Source organism: Kogia breviceps, chromosome 14 (assembly GCF_026419965.1).
Source record: "Kogia breviceps isolate mKogBre1 chromosome 14, mKogBre1 haplotype 1, whole genome shotgun sequence".
In the NCBI taxonomy this organism is placed as follows: domain Eukaryota; kingdom Metazoa; phylum Chordata; class Mammalia; order Artiodactyla; family Physeteridae; genus Kogia; species Kogia breviceps.
This window is the reverse complement of record NC_081323.1, coordinates 65,052,629-65,069,450: the sequence shown is the minus strand read 5'-3', so window position 1 is coordinate 65,069,450 and position 16,822 is coordinate 65,052,629. Positions and strand designations below refer to the sequence as shown.

General features: G+C 38.2%; 1 protein-coding gene across 2 annotated transcripts in view; it reads left to right on the top strand.

Annotated features, from left to right (window-relative positions):
* Positions 1-16,822, top strand: part of PARN (poly(A)-specific ribonuclease) — a 164,260-nt gene that overhangs the window by 119,750 nt on the left and 27,688 nt on the right. The window lies entirely within an intron of this gene.

Here is a 16,822-nt window from a genome sequence, read left to right as displayed (position 1 = left end):
CCCTGATGAGGCAGACAAGGGGATACATCTTATTCTCATTTTAGGGGTGAAGAAACAGGGGCTCTATGACTTGCCCACCATTCAGTAAGAAAGCCAGGGTCAGAGGTGAACTCTTTTGTCTGATCTCTTCCTCTTCCCAGGCTGCCACGTTGCTTCTGGCTGAGCTTCTGAACCCCTTTCATATACGTAGATGCTGCACCACATGCCTGCTGTAGAAAGAGAAATTGATACACACTTCCTTTACTTACCTGTATTCCTACTTTCAGAAGATAAATGCTGGTGATATTTTAGAATCTTTGTGAAACTATAAAACATAGGTATAGAAATTGGGTGGGTGGGTGGGAGATCCGTATAGAAAATTGTAAAGAAGAGAAAAGCGTGAATTAACAAAGAAAAAATTAGCCATAATCCCACCACCCAGGAGCACACTGTTAATATTTTGGATTGCCCTCCCTACTTTTTAAATGGTTTTTTAGAGATTTTTTAAATTGAGGTATAGTTAACATACCTCATATTATAACATAATAAAATGTACAGATCTGAAGTGTTTAGTTCAGAGAGTTTTAACAGTTACATATACACAGGTGACCACCACTGAAAGCAAGATGTAGGACATTTCTATCTCCCCGCCTCAAAATTTTGTTGTGCCCCTTTTCAAGCAACTCCAAGCCCCCACTGTCCTAAGCAACTATTTCAAATTTCTATCACTGTGGATTAATTTTGATTATTCTTGGAATTTATAAAAAATGGAATCATTTGGTATTATGTTTGGCTTCTTTCACTTAACCTGTTTTTGAAATTCATCCTTAATGTTGTGTGTTATCAGGAGTACGTTAATTTTTTTAAAAAATAAATTTATTTATTTATGGCTGCATTGGGTCTTCCTTGCTGTGCGCGGGCTTTCTCTAGTTGCGGTGAGTGGGGGCTACTCCTCGTTGCAGTGTGTGGGCTTCTCATTGCAGTGGCTCCTCTTGTTGTGGAGCACGGGCTCTAGGCATGTGGGCTTCAGTAGTTGTGGCGCTCGGGCTCTAGAGTGTAGGCTCAGTAGTTGCTCCGTGGCATGTGGGATCTTCCTGGACCAGGGCTTGAACCCGTGTCCACTACATTGGCAGGAGGGTTCTTAACCACTACACCACCAGGGAAGCCCGAGTACGTTAATTTTTATTATTTAGTATTACTTCATTGTATGAATATACAGCCTTAACCTGTTCTCCTGTTGGTGGACATTTGGGTTGTTTCCAGGTGGGACTGTTATAAATCAGGCTGCTATGAACATTTCTGTAAAAAATTTTTTGTGGGCATATGTTTTCATTTCTGTTGAGTAAATATCTAAAATTAGAATCGTTGGTTCTTAGGATAGATGTATGTTAATATAAGAACAACCGCACAATTCTCCAAAGTGGATGTACCATTTTATACTCCTCCAGTATTAGATGAAAGTTCCAGTTGTTCCACATCCTTGACAACATTTAGTGCCTTCAGTCTTTTTTAGCCATTCTAGAAGATATAAGATGGTATTGCATTGTGATTTTAATTTGCGTTTCTCTTGTTGACCACCTTTTTGTGTGCTTCTTGACCATTCAAATATCTTCTGCTTGAGGTTGATATTTAAGTCACTTGCCCATTTTCTAATTAGGTTGTTTGTCTTTTTACTGTAGATTTGTAGGTGCTCTTTTATGTATTCTGGATACACATCCTTTGTGCTGCAAATACGTTTTTTGAGTCTGGGGTAGTGTATTCATTTTATTAGTGATGTATTTTGATGAGCAGATATTTTTAATGTTGATGAAGTCCTGTTAATTTTTTTTTGTTAATGGTTAGTGGGTTTTTTCCCCATTCCAAAACTTTGCCTACCTAAGGTTACAATGATTTTCTAGAAACCTTTCTTCTAGAAGGTTTATAGTTTTAGCTTTTACATTTAAGTCTGACCCATTTCAAATTAATTTCGTATGAGATAGGAGTCAGGGTTTAGTTTATTCCATATGGATATCTAGTTGTTCTGGCAACATTTGTTAAAAAGACTTTTCTTTCCTTGTTAAATTAACTTGGCACTTTTGTCAAAAATAAATTGACCATGTATGTTTGGATCTATTTCTGTACCCTTCTGTTCCACTCATTTTTATACTATTCTTATGCCAATACCACACTTTCTTTTTTCTGACTTTATAGTAAGTCTTAAAATCAGGTAGCATAAACCCTCCAACATTGTTCTTTTTCATATTGTTTTCACTATTCTAGATCCTTTGTATTCCACATAAATTTTAGAATGATCTTGTCTTTCTTCACTAGACCTGTTTTATAGTTTTTACTGTAGAAGTCTTATATGTCTTATATTAATTTTTCCCTAAATATTTATCTTTTTATGCTATCAGAAATGGAATTGTTTATTAAGTTTCATTTTCAAATTGTTTGCTGCTTCTCTATAGACATATAATTAATTGTTGTATATTGACCTTGTATCCTGCAACGTTTTAAAATTCACTTATTCTGATAGGTTGGGTTTTTTCTTAATACTCTGCAGAGTTTTTAATTTATACAGTTTTATTTCTTTTCCAATCTTTATGTCTTTTATTTGTTTTTCTTGCTTTATTGTACCAACTAGCACCTTTGGTATATTGTTAAAGTGGGAAGAGCAGATATCCTTGCCTTGCTTCCAGTATTAGAGAGGGGAAGTTAGTTCAGTGTTTCCCCTTGAACTATAATTCTTAGGTTGTCCATACAAGTCTTTTTTCAGGATGAGAAAGTTCCCCTCCATTTCCAGTTTGCTAAGACTTTGTATCATGAATAGATGTTGGATATTTTCGGATGCTTTTTCCTTTATCTTTTAAAATTGTCATATGGTTTTTGCCCTTTGTAAGTATTTTGCATGACATTGATTGTTTTTTTTTTTTTTTTTTTTTTTTTTTTCCGGTACGTGGGCCTCTCACTGTGTGGCCTCTCCCGTTGCGGAGCACAGGCTCCGGACGCGCAGGCTCAGCGGCCATGGCTCACGAGCCCAGCCGCTCCGCGGCATGTGGGATCTTCCCGGACGGGGACACGAACCCGTGTCCCCTGCATCGGCAGGCGGACTCTCAACCACTGCGCCATCAGGGAAGCCCCATTGATTGGTTTTTGAATGCTTAATTGGATTTGCATTCCTGGGAGAAATTCCACTGGGTCATGATGTATTATCCTTTTTACATGTTGGATTTGAATATATTGTTAAATATTTTTTTTATCTTTGTTCATGAGGATGAGGAATATTAGACTGTAATTTTCTCTTTTTTTACATCTTTGTCAAGTTTTGGTTCAGGATTATGCTGACCCCATAAAACTAGTATAGTTAAGAAGTTCCTCTTCTATTATTTTGTGACAGTGTGTATAGGACTTTTTTTTTTTTTTTCCTAAATTATTGGTTGGGTTTACTAGTGAAGACATCTGGGCATAAGAGTTTTTTATGGAAAGGCTTTTGATTATGAACTTAATTTCTTTAATAGATATGGGACTATTTAGCTTTTCTATTTCTTCTTGTATCACTTTTAGGAATTTGGTTTTCCAAGGAATATTCCATTTTATTTAAGTTGTCAAATTTGTTAGCATAAAATTATTAGCTCAAAATAACTCCCTGATAATTTCAGTATCTGTAGGATTTATAGTTATGTCCCTTTAAAAATTCCTAATACTAGTAATTTGTGTTTCTTCTCTCTTTTCCTTGCTAGGTGTTTATCAATTAATTCTTTCTAAGAACCAACTTTTAACTTTATTGGTTTTTCTCTATTATACTTGTGTCTTGCTTTTTCATTTATTTATACTCTTATTATTTCTTCTGCTTATTTGAATTCAATAGTTTTGGATTTAATATGTTATTCTCCCATTGTAAGGTGGGAACTTAACTCCTCGATTTTACATTTCTCCTTTTCTAGTGAATTTTCCTTTAGTTTTTTTTTTTTTTTTTTTTTTGCATTACGCGGACCTCTCACTGTTGTGGCCTTTCCCTTTGCGGAGCACAGGCTCCAGACGCACAGGCTCAGTGGCCATGGCTCATGGGCCCAGCCGCTCCGCGGCATGTGGGATCCTCCCGGACCGGGGCACGAACCCGTGTCCCCTGCATTGCCAGGTGGACTCTCAACCACTGTGCCACCAGGGAAGCCCCTTCCTTTAGTTTTTGCTTAACTGCATTCCACATATTTTGATGTGTTGTCTTTTCACTGTCATCTATTACAAAATATTTTCTAATTTCTCTTGTGCTTTCTTGTTTAACACATGAGTTATTTAGAACTTCTTTGACAATTATTGAGACTTATTTTATGGACTGACGTGTTCTATGTGGACTTGAGTGAGTGTGATATTCCATTAATATCATTTTCAGTTATGTTGGTTCATGGTTTTACTCAGCTCTTCTATATCTTTACTGATTGTGGGTTAGGGGTTTTTTTGTTGTTGTTGGGGTTTTTTTGGGGGGGTGGTTGTCTACTTTTTCTTTCAGCTACTGAGAGTGGTATTGAAATCTCCAACTATGGTTGTGGATTTAATTCTCCAGTAATTATATCAATTTTTGCTTCCTGAAACTGTTTTAATAGGTATATGCCCATTTTGGATTGTTATGTCTTCTTAATGAATTGCCCCTTTTATCATTGTAGAATATTTCTCTTCAGTTCTAGAAATAACCTTTTTTTGATGTTTATCGTGTCCTATATTAACATAGCCACTCTTGTTTCTTGTAGGTGTTTGCCTTTTACTGGCAACTTATTTGTCTTTATAATTAAAGTAGGTTTCTTATAAACAGCTTATGGTTGAGTATTGCTTTTTTATCCACTCTGACAATCCCCGCCTTTTATACTTGATCTAATGAATGATACAGGTGAGCCTGTCTTCCATCTTGGTGTTTGTTTCCTACTTGTCCTGCTTGTTCTGTGTCCTTCTGTTTTCTGTCGTTTTTTGGATGAATTGTGTGTTATTTAGTACTTACAGATATTATAGCCTCCCATTTTATCTTCCCTGTTAACTTTTTGCTTATACGTTTTTGTGTTATTTTTTGTCATTGATCCAGGGTAATGGTTGGCAAACTAGTCCATAGGCCAAATCAGGTCCACATATTTTTATAAAGTTTTATTGGAACACGGCAGTGCCTATTAATTTACATACTGCTTCTGACTGCTTTGCATTACGATGGCAGATTTGGGTAGTTGTGACAGAGACTGTGTGGCCCACAAAACTCAAAATGTTCACTCTCTGTTCCTTTACAGAAAAGTTTGCTGATCCCTGCTCTAGAGCTACTCTGCCCAGTGGTAGCCCCTGACCACGTGGGCCTAACAAGTACTTCAGATGTGGCTAATCCAAACTGAGATGTGTTGTAAATTTAAAACACACACCTGATTTTGAAGAATTGATTACATGTAGAAATGATAATATTTTTGATATATTGGGTGAAATAAACATTATTAAAATTAATTTCATTTGTTTCTTTTTATTTTTTTTTAATGGTGGCTCCTAGAACATTTAAAATTGTGTATCTGGCTCACAAAATATTTCTGTTGGCCAGGCACTGCTCTAGAGATTATAATACGCCTCTTTAATGTATCACAGTTTATCTTTAAGTAAAAATTACATTGCCTCATGAACAATGTAAGATTCTTACAAGAGTATATTTCCATCAACCCCCTGCCATCCTTTGTGATTTTCTGTCTCATATTTTGCTTCTACATTTTGTAAGCTTGATATGTTGTTGCTTTTTGTTCCTTTTCTCTCTCTCTCTTTCTTTAAAAGTTAATACTCTTAAGAAAATAAGGGACTAAACTATGGGGGAGATGACATAAGTATAAACATAAAAATTCAGGCATAATTAGAAGGATCCAGTTAAGATCGTGCAAGGCCCTTATGGTTGGCTCTTTGACTCACTTCTTTGGCTCTAGAGGATTGATCTGAGACCTTGGAAGACACGTCACAACAGCCGAGCTTCTAGGGTTGGCTGTTAGTGTTGCCCATAGAGGTGGATGTCCATTTCTTCTGCTGTTTGCATTGGTATTGTGGCAGCAGGCTTCTTTTCTTTTCTATAATAGATTCAGAATATTCAAGGAGTTTATAGTTGATTACTGGACAGAAGATAGGGCTTTGGGAAACTGGGCTGGACATAAATTTGCTTGAGAAGGGAAAAAGGAGATTTGGTTTGGTGGCAAGAGCTCTAAATAAGTACAGGTTGGCATGGTGTTTGAAGAATCCTCCTTTACAGTGGAAGCAAAAACATTTAAGATCTCACTAATAGATATTTAGTCCCCATAAATAAACACTGATGTTTGAAACAGTCCTGAAAAACAGATGCTATTACCATTCTCATTTTCTTAACGATGTTCTATAATTAAAGAAAATGGTTTTCCAAAGCCACTTTGCCCTTACAGAGATTTGTTCAATCATGTCTAGGGGTTATGTGCCCTTTGGCTTATTTCAGCTGTTGGGAAAAACCCTTTGGTTAGTCTCTTCCTTCTAGCTCCCTTTCTGTAAAACTAAATGTCAGCCTTCCTTGAAAATGTAGTAGCTCCTGGGAATTCCTGCTTATGTAGGAAATGCTAAGGCATATATCAAACCTATGGTTTTCAGATTTCATATAATTTTCACCTAAAGTTAGCAGTTAGTAATTGAATGTGCATATTACATTAGAAAATAGGGGCAGTGGGGGGAGCCCTTTAGAGACAAAGAATTCTGATGAAGCAGACTGTGTTCCGGGACCCACTGCTTTGTCAGACTGCCTACACGTTTGTTCATAAATGGGCCTGTGGAGCAAGTGTTTTCTCTCCTCCGACTGAAAAATGCCGTAGAGACAACCAAGGCCACAGAATGGAAAGGGAACTGATTTCTAGGCAGCTGGACAAACAAGGGTTCTAGCTTGGGTTCTTTCCCAAGGATACCTTGGGAAAGACCTCATTCACTCTTCCCTTCAGTGAATACCAGCAAGAGCCCAGGATTTGTCTCTGTTTTCTCATCTTAGGTGAGGCGTTTTGTCAGAAAGAATGTTAAAGTTCCTTCTAGCTCTTAAATTCCCAGTGTTTTTACACTGTACACAGTGTAGGGCTTGAAGAGGAAACTGATACAAGCTCTTGCGGCCCTTTTTGTTAGATTTTTGAAAATCCCTGTAGCAGGAGAACTTTTGCTTAAGAGGTATATAATAAAAATAAGATTGGGTGAACCTATAAAAGCCCTTTACTACACTGAAATACTAAGGAAAACACACCAAAGAGAGAAAAGATCATTGACCCTTTCACTGTGTACTGTCTTTCAAATTCCCATCTACCATCTGTATACTAGAATTTCTTTGAAGCTCCTTCTCCCCATGATTTCTAGATGGTTCGATACCACTCAGTCTGTAGCAGAAGAAACTTGTACTCAGCCCTTTTTGTCCTCTATGTCTTGGTCCTGTTTGCACATTCATTGCTTTCATGCTTCTGTGACTGGGAGTGGTGGCCTCTCACCTTCAGACCCCACCCCTCCTGCCCCACCCCCCATCTCACAATGTTTCCCTACAGCCTGAGCCCCGCCCCTCTTACCATGGGGGCCCCTCACTCCCTCTTAGTGTTGACCTTCCCTTGTTTCTTTTTTCTTGCCCCTGGTTCTACTGCAGGAATCTCCATTTAGCTTTGACTGCTGCTCTGTTCCTGGTTCTCAGCTGCCTTTTCCTGGGGAAATTTCCTTTTTTTTAGTTCTTGCTCTCTTCTTGGTTCTATAGCTTAGGAACCGACTTTACATCTGTGTCTTTATATTAACCAAATGACATCTCCACAATTTGCATATCCCTTAGCTTCCGGAAAGGACTATAAAAATTATCTAGTCTAGCTACCTTAATATCTTTCTTGTATTTGGGCAGAGTAAGTGTTGGCAGATTCACTGTAGATCTTGTGAGTTACATATATTTTAGCAGAAAAAGTGTTTTCCCGTGACACTTTTTAAACGATTGGAGTGATAAATGCACATAATTTTTTAAAAATTCACATAGTACAGGAGAATATGAAATGAAGGGGGGAAAATCCTGGCTCCACACTCCCAGTTCTCTTTCCCAGTGGCAGCTACTGCATTTTCTTCATTATCTATTATCACTATACTTTAAAATTATACCTCTATTTCTCATATTCTTTGACTAATATATCTTGTTCACTTCTAAAAAACATTAAAAATTTAACACATATATATTCTGTCTCTCTCTGTCTCCCTTCTCTCTTTGGTTAGTGCTGTTAATTTATTTATTTTTACTACTTTTTTGTATCTGTACATTTGTGCTTTCTTGAGAACCTGATTCCAAGAGATGGTAACAGGTATACAACATCATCTATAATACGACTGTGTAAATTCAGTATTCTGAAGAGAAAAAGTTGCATAATGGGGCCCACAGAGAAGGAAATGTATTCCTATGCTATTAAAGCTTTGCTACCCAAAGGAGAATCTTCCAAATATCCCAGCCTTTTGTGTGTAGATTTTCTTTGAGGGAAGTAGTCTTTTCCTTGAGTGATTTTTTTTCTTTTGCATATATAGTGTATGATTAATAAACTCTGTAACAGTGTCTCTATTTTGCCTTCATAATTGATAATGTTGCTTGAATATAGAATTCTAGATCCAAAATTTTATCCTTTCAGAACTTAAAATATGTTGCTTTCACCACTATAATCATTGATTTACTTTCCTGTTTTCCTTCAAGGCAGGTGCAATGTTTTCTCTGTCTTTATATCTCTAGCACATAACCTAGAGTCTGACCCAGAGGATGTACTCAGATGTTTGGTGACTAATGAATGAATAAACTCCTGAATGCCCGTCTCTGAACTAGGTCTTTCATGTGATGCTCATAGCAGCGCTGTGAGGGAGGTGAGATTATCCTCATTTCACAGAGGCTCAGGGAGATTAAACAATTCTCGACAAAGAACTGGGGCTTGAAACCAGGGTATCTGCAGAGCCCCGTTCTTTCCACTATCCATCATGCCCCCTATACATTTTCCCAGGTCTGGTATACAGCTTTATCCTCAAGGGAAGAAAGTGCTCAAACAGATTGCATCTAGGTACATGCCAAATAGGGGACTATCGTTTTAACTGTAATCACTACACATCTAAGAAAACATCTAAGAGCTTGTGTCTTTTCATTTAAAAGTGATATCCTAGGAAGCAGAAGAGAGGCCCTTTTGAATTTCTGCTTTAAAGAATACCAAAACTTTTCATTACAGAAAAATTTCAAATATAAACAAAAGTAGAGAAAACAACACAATGAAGGCTTATCTAGCTATCACAAAGTGTCAACAGTCAGTGTGTGACCAGTTCTACTTAATCAGTACTCCTTCTCTCCCTCTCCTCTTCAGATAATTTTGAAATAAATCATAGACAGCAAATCATTTCAGTCATGAGTCTGAAGATCATGATAAAAAAGATAAGCAATCTTTTTTTTTTTTTTTTTTTTTGTGGTACATGGGCCTCTCACTGTTGTGGCCTCTCCCGTTGTGGAGCACAGGCTCCGGACGCACAGGCTCAGGGGCCATGGCTCATGGGCCCAGCCGCTCCACGGCATGTGGGATCCTCCCGGACCGGGGCACGAACCCGTGTCCCCTGCATCGGCAGGCGGACTCCCAACCACTGCGCCACCGGGGAAGCCCAGCAATCATTTTTAAACAAAACTATAGTACTACTATCACATACAAAAATAAATAACAACTCTTTAATATCAGCTAATCCACTGTTCAGATTTTCTGTTCACAAACTTTTTTAAATGACCTCTAGTTTCTGAACAAATTCACGTATTACATTTGGTTGATGTGCCTCATTTCTGTCTTAATCGCTGAATTCCTTCTCTCTGTGAATTCTCCCCTACCCCCCACTCCTTTGCAGTAGATTTAAGAAACCAAGTTGTTTTCTCTGTAGAAGTTCCCATATTCTGGAACATTCTTGTAAGGTTGTATACCATGTTACCTTACTACTGTGTAATTAACTGGTAGTTAGATCTGTACACTTGATCAGCTTCAGGGCTGAACTGAATGGCAAGACTATTTCCTAGATGATGTTGTATATTTCCTGTTGCATCACATTGGGTGAAACAAAAAGTCTTCCTTTCTCTATTTTTGTGATAAGATTGATCAAGTGGGTTCAGATGTTGCTGGCCTGGTTCATCTAATATGAAGTTCCCCTAGCAGTTTTTCACCTGATGGTTTTAGTAGCCATTAATGATCAATGGCTAGATTCATTATTTCATGAAGGGTTGCAAAATGCTAATATTATAGTTTGTTACTTCTTTATTTATTATTCCAGATGCTCTTATTTAAAATAAAACATTTCTTATCATCATCTATTTGGTTACCTGCAGATATAGTTCATATAGAAAAAGCAGAACTAACTCTTTATTCTCACCCCCCAGAACACCTTTTTAAAACTGTTTTCAGAAAAATTTGCTGGTTTCCTAGCACCTTCCAAAGGTGAGCAATGAGGTTTGTTTTGTTTGTTTGAGTCATGGGTTTTTAAAAAATATATATTTTAGTACATTACAGTTGCCATTCTTTTTGATGCTCTAATTATCTTGTTTCTGACTTGTGAGAACCATTTCCAGTTGTCTCTTGAGTCTTCTAATAGCCCAATAGTCTTTAATAGCTTCTTTGATTTCTGATATTCTTTAGAAAAAATTTTATTTATTTATTTATTTATTTATGGCTGTGTCGGGTCTTCGTTGTGAGGGATTTCGTTGCGGCATGTGGGATCTTCATTGTGACACGTGGGCTTCTCTCTAGTTGTGGTGTGCGGGCTCCAGAGCGTGTGGGCTCTGTAGTTGCGGCACGCAGGCTCTCTAGTTGTGGCTCGCGTGCTCAGTAGTTGCGGCACGTGAGCCTAATTGCCCCACGGCATGTGGGATCTTAGTTCCCTGACCAGGGATCGAACCCACATCCCCTGCATTGGAAGGCAGATTGTTAACCACTGGATCACCACTGGACCACCATGACTTTTGATATTCTTGAGAAGATATTCCAGGCTCGTTTTGTACATTTCCTACCTTATATTTGGAATCAGCCATTTCTCCAAGGGCCCTGTTCCTTTTGATGGAAAATTGTATTTAGAAACCGTAATCTGGGTTCAAAGGGTGTTTATTGATATTGGATTTGTCATTGTTTACAGCCTTTTTGAATGAAAAGAGCTAGCATGAAAGTCTTCCCTCCATCCTTCCCTTCTTCCCTCCCTTCCTTTTTTGTTTTTCAGGTAAATTTATACTGATATTTCCAATTCCAGTAGACCCCAGGACTTATTTAACTTCTTTTAATTTTGTTTCTCTTTTTTCTTAGGGTGAAAATTTTGGTTCCTAATAATAGTAAATTAATTATTTATTTGTAACTTTACTACCATGTATAATAGTTTTATCCTACCATATATAGTAGTTTCAAAATAACTCTCAGTATTATTACTAATAATATAATTATTGGAAAGAATTTTATTTTTTTGCTGTCACTTTTGTCCTTAGAGGATAGAGATGAACAGTCAAATTACCTTATTTTAAAGTCACTTGAAATAATTCTTTTTTGTGTGGTTAAGCTGCCAACTCAGTAAACACTTAGGTTTGTTTTATTTTTACTTCTAATGATTACCTTTTTAAAAATTTAACTTTGCCTTATAATTATGTAAAACATTTATGTGGTTCCAGAGTCAAATCTACCAAGCCTCCCCCTCCCTGCCTCCTCCTAACAACTTGTACCCACCACCCTTGCCCCAGCCTTGTGGTGACCAGTTTTGTTGTCAGTATATCCTTCCATTTTTACAAATATATAAACAACTATGTATCTATCTATCTATCTATATGTATATATACCCCCACCTTTTGTTAGATGGTAATGGACCGCACGTACTTTTCCCCACCTTCCTTTTCTCTTTTAGCTGTGTATCTTGGAAGTTACTCTTAGCCTCCTTCTCTTAAAATGTGATTCCTTACACTACAAATGGTTTTACTGTTCTTCAATCTCCTTAATAAAACATGCTAACTAGCTAAACCTGGGTGTTTAATCCTAGTTTAAATAATCAACCGTGTAGCAAAATTCATGAATGTTGTAGTAAGTTGCTTTGTGAAAAATTAGTGCATGACCAGTGCTATAGTTCGGATGAATCATTCTTCCTTTAACCTCTCTCATCTTCTTATCTCTTTCTCTGTCTCCATCAGTATAAAGATGTAAAGCTCACCGACGCACAGCTTGCTTTTTGAAATATCTGCAGAACAATGAAAAACGAGAGAAAACTCATTTTTGAAGCAGATTCTTCATTCCAGGCACTGTGCTAGAAGCTTTACATCATTTAAAAAAATTCTCTAACAACTCAGTGAAACTCTTGGTTTATTCCTAATTTATCTATGAGAAAGTTGAGTCTCAGAGAAGCTAAACAATTTCGCTGAAGTTACACAGGATTCTAACTTATACACCTTTTGGATCCATAGCCCAGTGCATTAAGTTGCCTCTTAGAAACATGGCACATCATCTACACCTAAGAGTGTGCATGTTTGAAAAAGATGCTGTCTCATTTTAATAAATCAAGTTTTCTTTAAAAAACCAAAACCAAAACCAAAAATATCCTAGGTTGAAGAAACCCTAAGGTTAAAACATCTGAATTTCAAACTTATATCTTTGGGGAGAGGCTTAGATATCTAGTCCCATAGATCATCAGTATAAGACTGTTAGATATCTAGTCCCATAGATATCAGTGTAAGACTGTTGGGTTTTGAATTTTTTAAAAAATAATTTTATTTATTTTTGGCTGCGTTTGATCTTCATTGCTGCGTGCAGGCTTTTTCTAGTTGCGGCGAGTTGGGGCTACTCTTTGTTGCGGTGCATGGGCTTCTCATTGCAGTGGCTTATCTTGTTGTGGAGCACGGGCTCTAGGCGCACAGGCTTAACTAGTTGCAGCATGCAGGCTTAGTAGTTGCGGCGTGTGGGCTCAGTAGTTGTGGTGTGCGGGCTCAGTAGTTGTGGCGTGTGGGCCCAGTAGTTTTGGTTTGCAGGCTCTAGAGCGCAGGCTCAGTAGTTGTGGCACACGGGCTTAGTTGCTCCTCGGCACGTGGGATCTTCCAGGACCAGGGATTGAACCCATGTCCCCTGCATTGTCAGGAGGATTCTTAACCACTGCACCACCAGGGAAGTTCCTAAATTTTTTTATTTTTTTAATTTTTATTTACTTTTTTTATTATTATTTATTTATTTATTTATTTTTTTTGCGGTACGCATGCCTCTCACTGTTGTGGGCTCTCCCGTTGCTGAGCACAGGCTCCGGACGCACAGGCTCAGCGGCCATGGCTCACGGGCCTAGCCGCTCCGCGGCATGTGGCATCATCCCGGACCGGGGCACAAACCCGTGTCCCTTGCATCGGCAAGCAGACTCTTAACCACTGTGCCACCAGGGAAGCCCCCTAAATTTTTTTAAAGAAACAGAAGTGACCCTGGGATGTACAAGCCAATATCAGAAGTACTGAGGTGACATCCTTCTAGGATGCTTAGCTCTGGTCACCCCCTTAGTAGTGGCCTTTGGTGGATTGTTTGGTTGATTTTAAGTAGAGGGACTGCAGCACATCCAGAAGAAAGTGACTTAGTGATGAAAGGAAGCGGGGGCGTTGAGTCTACTCAGCCTGGAACAGTAGCTGGAGGGAAAGGGCAGTAGGAACCACCATCAGGATTATGAAATGCCATAATCAGAAAAGCAGTGGTCCTTTATCCTCGCAGAGGACTGAGGAAGAACCCTAAAGTGGATTAAGTAGCATTATTAGTCTTGTTTCTCTGATAAGAAAACTCAGAGAGAAGTGTCTTGCTCCAGATCACAGAGCTGGTGCTGTCGTAGATGCTTTTGTGTTTTATAATAGCAGTAATATTTGAAAATTAATGTTTTCTTTCCATAGCTTCATGTTATTTATTTAATTAACCATAATTAAAAGTAATTGTCTGTGTTTCTAATGATGTATTATATGTTCTTTCTTTGTATAAGAGTATAATTTTTTTTTAATGATGCTAACAATTGAAATTGACCTCAACACACTTAGATGATAGGGAAGTGAACTGCTATTTTTCACATGTCTAAATACAAAACAGATTTCCTATTTGAGGTACTCAGGTCATGTGCAGTTAGGATTATTCCTATTTATAGTATAGTTTTAGCAAAAATAAAGTATGAAATATGTAAATCATGTATTTAATTTCCAGGTGTAGAAATCTGGCAGTTCATTTTTCTGGCAGTTCTTTTTTGACAACTTCATGCTTTTAAAACATTCTGCTAGTACACTGTAAGCCAGCCGAAGCCAAAGTGTGCTTGTGTTTTTGGGACTGGTGTGAGGATGCATAGTGGCTGCTGTGACCCAACACCAAGTTTGTCATTGTACTGATAGGAGTTCCATGTTTAAATACTGTCTACAGGTTTGACATTCATCCTTTTGTCCGTTCAAGGATCACTGAAGAAAAGATTTCATTTCATTCCGCTGCATCACTGGTAGTTTAGAAGTCAGATGCTTGCCAAGATAGGAGCCTTCACATCCTGCCTTTTGTGCCCCTTTTTCCCAAATGCAAAGGAACTAAAACCTGCTGTATATTTTTAAATCTCCACTTCCAATGTAGAACTAATTATAGAATGTAAGCAATGGATAAATGGATGTTTACTATACAATTCTTCAAACTTTTCTGTGTATTTAATGTTTTCCTAATGTTGGGGGAAAATGGAACTGTGCCTTCTAGAAACCTTGTATGTTTCCAACAGAGCAGGGAAGTTTGGGTGGTTCTTGATGATCTGCAGGTTCCAGGCACCTGTGAGCTAACAAATGGATGTCTAGGTGATGGCTTACCAGCGACCCCTCCCACCCACCAGGGGGCTGTGGGAACACTCCCCTCTTACCCTTCCAGCCATCACAGCCATGCTCTTCAGCCTACTTATGCTGCTCACACCTTCCTTCTACTCTTCTTTCTCTTCCTCACCTCCTTTCCTGATGCTTTGCAAAGATTGGGACAACTACCTCTGAAGACTGGGCTCAGCATCATCTCCAACAACGTGAACCTTTTGCCCACCACAGGACAGGGAGGGAGCAGAGGAGGCACTGGCGTTTAAGTGTCTGCCATGTGCCAGGCACTGTAACATGTACTAGTTTGTTTTGTTTTCTTATTTAATCCTCACAATAACCTATTTTATAATTGAGGAGACTGAGACTCACAGAAGCTAAAGGAACTTGCCCTGAGTCTCAAAACCAGTAAATGACAGAACCCAGATTAAAGCCCTCATCTCTCTTTCATCCCAGATCCCATTCATGCTCTTTCCAGAATGCCTGCCGTCTTCTCACGTATCCATTTGTGATCCTTCCCCACCACCAGAAATGCCTTCTGACATGCCTTCCACGCCACGTGGAATCCTTGGGATTTCTTTGCCTTGGGGACTCTTATAGGAAGTAAAAAAGATAAAGTTGGGAGTTGTTGTTTACTCATATTAACGTTCCAGCACCTAACAAATGATGCCTTATGGTCACTCAGAAAAAGGTTTAAATAAACAAGTGAACAAGAGAACCCATAATACACTAGGAACACGTCTTCCTATCCAGCTTCTGATTGGAGAAGGCCGTGCAGACTGCTTTTTCCCTTTTGAACAATATAAGGCCGTGCTTGGAATACTCTCACTTGCTTTGCTAAGGTTCAGGCAGGATGGAATGACATTCTTTTCATAATCATACCAGCATCCAGCTGATTTTATTGTCTTACCTGCTACTTAGAGTGAAAGAGCCACATGAAGGTGGGAGTAGACTGACTGTGGATGCCTTGGAATATCTCAAGTCAGAAGTCCAATCATGCTTGCCTAATCACATATTTTAAGGGAAAGTAATTTTAAAGGAAGTCAAATTCATGTGATGCTACAGAAATCAGTATTCAGACCACCCTTTTTTGAGTGTTAATCAGTTGTCAAATAGTTGATGTAAAGAATCAGGGAATTCTTGGGAATGACCATGAGGTACATTAGTTCATCATCTGAAATGAATGATTCCAAATTCTTGGAAGGGATTAGTTTCTAGTTTGCTGTAGTCACAGATTACCCCCAGAAGGGTCTTCAAAAGCCAAACCAGGATGCAAGAAGCATGTGGTTTCTTGGTGTCAGAACGTCTGGTAGGTGGTCCTCTGTTCTCAGGGAGCTGAAATGATTTTCTCCATGTCAAGAGCAGCCCATCAGGAAGTACCTTGTTCTCTTCTCCTGGTAAAGCCATCCTAGTTGATTTGTCAGATCAAATTGTTAGTGCTAAAGCACTAAGTGGAGATGATTTTGAAACTCGTACTCATTTGCATTAAAACAGTAGCCTTCTGTGTCTTTAAAAAAACTGTTGCTAATGAATATTATAAAACGGTCCACAGGTTCCAATTCAACCATAAATTTAAATTTGAATAACCATTAACAATATTTGAGCCTGCAACCCTCATAGTAGCATCTTTCAGGATAAACATCTGTGACTGATTTCAGTGGCAAGACTTCACCAAGTAATAAGAGCACTATATTTTACCTTGTTTCAGTATAGTCCATTAATACTCATAAGAATAATATTTACTTTATTGATGCTACTTTAGAATCATAGCTATATTCTTTGATTCTTTCCAGTTGAAAAGCATAAATTCAGAGGTTTTGATTTGGGTCTTGTCTTTAATTTGTCATCTCATCGTTAATTTGACTAAATATGTAATGTGAATGTCCGTTTAGGTTAGCTAAATTAGTGAATATAGTGATGCTATTAGAATATAGAGTAACTTTGTCCACATGGTCTCTAGGTTTCTTTCTGTTCTCTTCTTTCATCCCTAGTGTCTCTCTCTCCGTTAGCACAGATCATTTGGCTACAGTGGGCATCAGATAAAGT